This window comes from Nanorana parkeri, unplaced genomic scaffold (genome assembly GCF_000935625.1).
Source record: "Nanorana parkeri isolate BGI_ZX_2015 unplaced genomic scaffold, ASM93562v1 scaffold24, whole genome shotgun sequence".
Classification (NCBI taxonomy): Eukaryota; Metazoa; Chordata; class Amphibia; order Anura; family Dicroglossidae; genus Nanorana; species Nanorana parkeri.
The window spans coordinates 2,335,710-2,342,608 of NW_017306292.1; the positions used below are offsets into that span (position 1 = coordinate 2,335,710).

General features: G+C 41.8%; 1 protein-coding gene across 3 annotated transcripts in view; it reads right to left on the reverse strand.

Annotated features, from left to right (window-relative positions):
- The window catches only part of KCTD8 (potassium channel tetramerization domain containing 8), an 82,635-nt gene that overhangs the window by 51,288 nt on the left and 24,448 nt on the right, over nucleotides 1-6,899 (reverse strand). The gene's annotated exons all lie outside the window — the stretch shown is intronic.

Genomic DNA, 6,899 nt, shown 5'->3' on the forward strand with positions numbered 1-6,899 from the left:
TATATATATGAACACACAAGAAGCATTGCTATTGTGAAGCCTGACCAATTTTTAAAATTGGTCTTCTGGCACCACGGTTGGATATCAGCACAGCCAACATTGTCCGAGGCCTATGGCAGCTGTGTTTCCAAAAGCACCGAAAGCGACCCTCACGTCATGTTGTAATTATTAAAAAATGACATATTTATTCTCTTTATTTTGCCTTAGCACACATTTTAAAGCAGATGTAACCCCTTACTAAATGACATATTGCTTGCTAAAGAATTGTGCATCATAAACAATTGTAATGTTTCTCCCCATACATTTGTTGATCCTTTTTGAATCTCAGCGGTGCTGATCTTCTTTCAGCTTCTTCCTGACTACAAGCTCTCGTTCCAGTGTCAGCTGAACATCATTGCACAATGTGTGTCAGCATGCTCACTTATAGCCTCCATCAGTAGCATGTGTGATAGGGTGACAACAGAGCAACACAGTTGGGAGATTATTGTAATATCATAACAGGAATAGGCTAACATAAACCTTCATGGGAGGATCAATAGGTATTCTTTTAATGAAAGCTGCAAATTTAGAAAGATTAAAAAACACGTTTTTAAATCACAAATATGTCAAAGCTTATATGAGATTTTACAAGTTTTGTTAGCATATGCTTTAACCCTTCTCTCCTGCTGCTGGCTGTTATGCTGATCTTTCTAAATCACTGACCCAAAACAAAGTACTAGCTTCATGTTAGCCAATATTGGAGCCAGTGAAATCTAAGCCACTAACATTTTCAGAAGGAAATCAGCAATCGCAGCCTTTGCGTATCTCTCAGTATGTTTCCTTTAAAGTGACATTAAACCCTCAGATTTTTTAATATAAAACAATACTGTAATGTGTGCCTTACTGTAATCCATGGTTGTTTCCCTTCTCTTTGCTGCTCTTCCTTTTAAATCTGTATCTGTTCTCATGCTGGGCAGAACTTCTGTTTTGTAGCAGACTGCCTTGTCTCGGAAATGGATACATGGTGTCTGTGTGTAGGTTTGCAACCTGAGCCAGCACTACAGGAAGAGGCACTCAGCTGCAAAGGGAAGTTCTCCCCAAGCATGAGAAGAGAGAAGGATTTAAAAGGAAGAGCAGCAAAGAGAAGGGAAACTACCATGGATTACAGTAAGGCACACATTACAGTATTGGTTTATGTTAAAAAATCTGAGGGTTTAATGTTACTTTAAGAGCTGAGAATGGCTTATATCGATTCATAAAACTACTGGGCTATAACTACTGTTAAGCATTATAGTAGCTCTGGCCACTACAGTGCTTTATAAGATCCCTTTGGGCCAATCAGTTATGGCATATGCATATATAATACTTTATACCTGGAGCTCAGCTTTAAATGAAAATACACATTTTTAGGTTTATGCTGCTGAGCAGAGAGGGATCATTTATCAGTCAGTGCCACATCACCAACATATCAGCAAAACATCAGTGGGTCTTCACAGCACGAAAACTGATTTGTTCTGCTCATTTTGATAGTTAGGAAGGGAACACACAGAGACTAGATATTATAGGACAAAATTATCATTCTAACTTCAGTTTCCTTAAAACCAGCTACCAGGCAACTGATGTATGTTATGTCATTCTATGGAACTGTCCAGGTATGTGTACTACATATAACCTTGGTATATGAAGCATGCATACTGGCGGGTTCCTCAGAATGACATAAGATGCATCAGTTGGCTGCTTTGGACCAGCAGATTTTATGAACATTACGCTGCAGCCAAAATGATAATGTGTGCTTTTTATATTCAGATTATTTTACCTGGACTTTTTTACAGCAGTGTTCACATCTCTGCAGCAAATCTACACGTACTCTACATTTTCTAAACTACAGACTATGATTTAAAGTGTATTTAAACCCAAAATTAAAAGTCATATATATGCAGGTCATGTTCCTTTAAACCTGCAAAGCATAACAATTTTATTTTCTTGGTCGCAATCCATTATATGATACCTAATAATCCAACCAGTTGCAACTGGAAATGGGATTTCCTGTTTGATGCTAACAAAGCTTACATAGATGCCTACGCTGTATCTGAAAGTTGTCAACTTTTTCTGCACTTCCGCAGTAGATCTATGACGTTACAAGTTGATTCACACAGGGCCAGCATGTATGGCTGTTGTCACTTCAAATTCTGCAGCTTGACTGACAGCGGCTTCATCCTACAGCACTGAGAAGGTGTATGTCATTGCCTCAGCGATAATTGCAAACTGCCGACAATATGTTCAGCTCTCAGCCCCACAAAGTAAAAGAAGCAGATGGCAGTCAAATGAGATGTGCAGGGATATTTTGCAAGGTTTTTGCACATTTGGGATTTTTTATGCCAGCATACCAGTTTAATTGGTTATGTTTTTTAGACTGTGCACCTGCTTTTAGGCTGGGACTATTAAAATAATATTGCGTTTCTATACTTATGTAATTAATGTATGGACAGGTCAGTAGTGTCCACCATGTCTATATGACTTATAAATCCCATCAACATACAACACAAATGTATATGGTTTATTTTTAGATACATTGTAGTAGGGGCCTACAATAGGAAATAGATTCCATTATGATTGTAATTATTTGTAATAAAAAATGATTTTATTAGGGATGTGTTTGTGAGCCTGGGTTTGGGTAGCCTTTTTGACTACTTTTTTTTGGCTTTGTTAATTATTATTATTATTATTACATGGTATTTATATAGCGCCAACAGTTTGCGCATCGCTTTACAATATAAGGAAGACATTACAGTTACAATACAATTCAAAACAAGATGGTAAGGAGGGCCCTGCCCTCCTTTAATACTTTATTAATACTCCTTTAATACTTTATTATATATGTAATACAGTACTTGGTTATTCGATGTGCATGCTGAACCCCAAGTGGAAGAAATACATTTGTACCTATTAGTAATGCTTATCTATTTAACATATCCTTTGAAAAATATCTTTAAAAAGAGGGTCCATATTGTTTCCCTTTTCCTAAAGCTTTTTACAAAAATCTTTTTTTTTCTTTTCTCAGTTTCTCAGTTTGCAACACCGAATTATCTTGTCAGCCAGTTGTACAATTACCATTGATTTGCAAAGCCTTAATAATTACTCATGGCATGGCTACGGTTATACAGTCATGCATTCTTGACAGCATTAATTTTGCCTCAACACAACTACAGTAACTTAATAATAAATGATAATAATTGGTAAGTTTAATATACTGTATAAGATAGGCCAACCATGATGTCCAGCAATTGGCAGTGAGGGCTTAGTACAATCCTCTATCCAATTTGGCCAACAGAGATTGTTGGTATACATGTATAATATTCTTTCCTTTCACTCCAATATGAACAATAAGCTGTCAGTTGTTGAGAGATCTCTCAACATGTTTGAAAATCTTTTCATTCAATAACATTTGCTTCTGAAGTAATAAAGCTGTTTAAAAGACTAAATTATTGCATTACTTTAACAAGCAATATTCAAAACACTTCACTTGCTTTTTAGTTTCCATACTTTATAAGGCCACCTTTACACATTTCATTCCAGGGTGATTCAATGAGAAAGAAAGTAATTGAGATCAATCAGTCTGGAAAAGGTTATAAAGCCATTTCTAAAGCTTTGGGACTCCAGTGAACCACAGTGAGAGCCATTAATGCCGAAAACATGGAACAGTGGTGAGCCTTCCCAGGAGTGGGCGGCCAACCAAAATTACCCCAAGAGCACAGCGACGACTCATCCAAGAGGTCACAAAAGACCCCACAACAACAAGAACTGCAGGCCTCACTTGCCTCAGTTCAGGTCAGTGACTCCACCATAAGAAAGAGACTGGGCAAAAATGGCCTGCATGGCAGATTTCCAAGACGAAAACCGCTGCTGAGCAAAAAGAACATAAAAGCTTGTCTCCGTTATGCCAGAAAACATCTTGATGATCCCCAAGACTTTTGGGAAAATACTCTGTGGACTGACGAGACAAAAGAAAAAAACTTTTTGGAAGGTGCATGTCCCATTACATCTGGCGTAAGAGTAACACCGCATTTCAGAAAAAGAACATCATACCAACAGTAAAATATGGTGGTGGTAGTGTGATGGTCTGGGGCTGTTTTGCTGCTTAAGAACCTGGAAGACTTGCTGTGATAAATGGAACCATGAATTCTGCTGTCTACCAAAAAATCCTGAAGGATAATGTGTGGCTATCTGTTCGTGACCTAAAGCTGAAGCGAACTTGGGTTCTGCAGCAGGACAATGATCCAAAACACACCAGCAAGTCCACCTCTGAATGGCTGAAGAAAAACAAAATGAAGACTTTGGAGTGGCCTAGTCAAAGTCGTGTCCTGACATCTCCTATTGAGATGCTGTGGCATGACCTTAAAAAGGCGGTTGATGCTCGAAAACCTTCCAATGTGGCTGAATTACAATTATGCATAGATGAGTGGACCAAAATTCCTGCACAGCTGTAACAATCGCCCCGGACCGGGTCTTCTATCTAATATGGATCTCAACTGCGGTGTCTGGGTACGGTTATCAGAGTAGCAGCTGCCCTCACGTGCCCCGTTTTTGCAGGAGGCTGGGAGGGAGCTGCTTCACATCATTTCCCTGGCTGGGGTTAAGGGAGCCGAGTAAACACAGTGATACCTGGGTAATCACAGCAGTGGTTATAACCAGTAGGAGCTAAGGCCCGCGACGGACGGCGGCACCGGACCTCACCAGGGTACGACCATTACAGTACCCCCTCCCTAAGGGAACCCTACCAGGGTTCGCACGAGGTGAAGGACGGTCAGGGTAACGCCTGTGGAACTGCGAGACCCTGGCCGGGGCGTGGACATCACGGGAATCCTCCCGTGAATCCTCCTGAGGACTGCAATCCTTCCACCTGACGAGGTACTGCAGTCGATTCCTATACCAAGGGGAGTCGAGAACAGCCTGCACCTCGAACTCCCGCTCACCCTCAACGAGTACCGGCGACGTCCCTGAAAAGGATCCCGACGGTAGGGTTTAAGGAGGGAGACGTGGAAGGTGGGGTGCACACGTAGGTCTGCAGGCAGCGTGAAGCGGACTGCAGCGTCATTTACGACCCGCTCAATGGGAAACGGTCCGATAAAGAGCCTACTAAACTTCCTCGAAGGGGTTCTCAATTTCAAATTTCGAGTGGACAACCACACTAAGTCCCCCACAGCGTAGCGAGGAGGGGTTTGCCGTCGGAGGTCATAAGAGACCTTCTGACCCTCTTGAGCCCTCTTGATGTTGTTCCTCAGGACTGTCAGGTACCCCTGCAGGTTTGCGATGTAGTTGTTCGCTGAAGGGTTGTTGGAACGAATGAGATCCAGAGGAAGAGGGACAGGATGGAATCCGTAGTTGGCATGGAAAGGAGTGCATCTAGTGGATGTGCTGACAGCGTTATTGTAGGAGAACTCCGCTAATGCGAGCAGTTCGACCCAATCATCCTGAAGGTGTGTACAATAACAACGGAGGTACTGCTCCAAACTCTGGTTCGTATGTTCAGTTTGGCCGTTCGTCTGTGGATGGTAGGCACTGGAGAGCCGGTGGTCTATTTTGAGTTTCTGGCAGAGAGCGGTCCAGAACCTAGAGGTGAACTGTGAGGTGTCACAGTTATGAACTGTAGAGGTGTCCGTTATGATCCGAGCCGGCACTCCATGCAACTTGTACACGTGCGCTACAAAAGCGTCGGCAGTCTCTTTAGCGTTTGGAAGATGAGAAAGAGGTATGAAATGTGCCATCTTAGTGAGATGATCAACCGCCACAAGGATGGTGTCGTGGCGATTAGAGAGAGGCAGGTCGACAATAAAATCCATTGACACCACCTCCCAAGGCTGATTTGGTATGGGGAGACTCGTGAGTAACCCATAGGGGGGGGCGTCTCTTGGGTTTACATGACGCACAGATTGTGCAGGTGGCGACATATTCGTTGACTGTCGAATGCATTTTAGGCCACCAGAAATACCGTCTCACCATCTCAAGAGTCCTGTACACCCCCAGATGACCCGAGGTAGGGGAATCATGAAGGAGTTTAAGGATCTGCACGTGCATGAAGGGCAGAATATAGAGCTTATTGTTGTGGTGCAGGAACCCCTCGACATCAACCTCCAGACCTGGGGGGAGAGAAACCACTGCTTGTTGTTCTATTTGTACGACCATTACAACAGCGCTATAACAGTCTCATTGCAAGTTATCGCAAACGCTTGATTGCAGTTCTTGCTGCTACGGGGTGGCCCAAACAGTTATTAGGTTTAGGGGGCAAACACTTTTTCACACAGGGCCATGTGGGTTTGGATTTTGTTTTCCCTTAATAATAAAAAAACTTCCTTTAAAAACTGCATGTTGTGTTTGTTTGTGTTATCTTTGACTAATATTTAAATTTGTTTGATGATCTGAAACATTAAAGTGTGACAAACGTGCAAAACAATGGAAAATCAGGAAGGGGGCCAACACTTTTTCACACAACTGTATCTATCTATCAAACCCGTGAGGATAGAAATAGGCTGCAGGGCTATCATTGGGATATTCTACCTAATAAGTAACTAACCTAGAACAAGAATGTAGCCACTGCAGTCTGAATAACATGAACTCCTGACTGGGGGGATCAGTATCACAGTTGCGGAATAACTAGAGAGCACTTTTAAAAATTAGATAGCAATAATTGCAGCCATGTCAACTTTAACTTCACCTGATTTTGTGCATGATATTCACGTCTCCATGGATTCTTCTCATTTACCAGAGACTAGAGATGATCATTGGCTTTGGGTTGTCCATTAGTTCATTTGTAAGTCATTTGTAGTTTGGTAAAATGGCAAAGTAATAAGACCTTTTGCATCTATTGAAACCAATTACTAATAATGCACTTCTTGCCTTCAATCTCTGGTCTGGTGATTGAC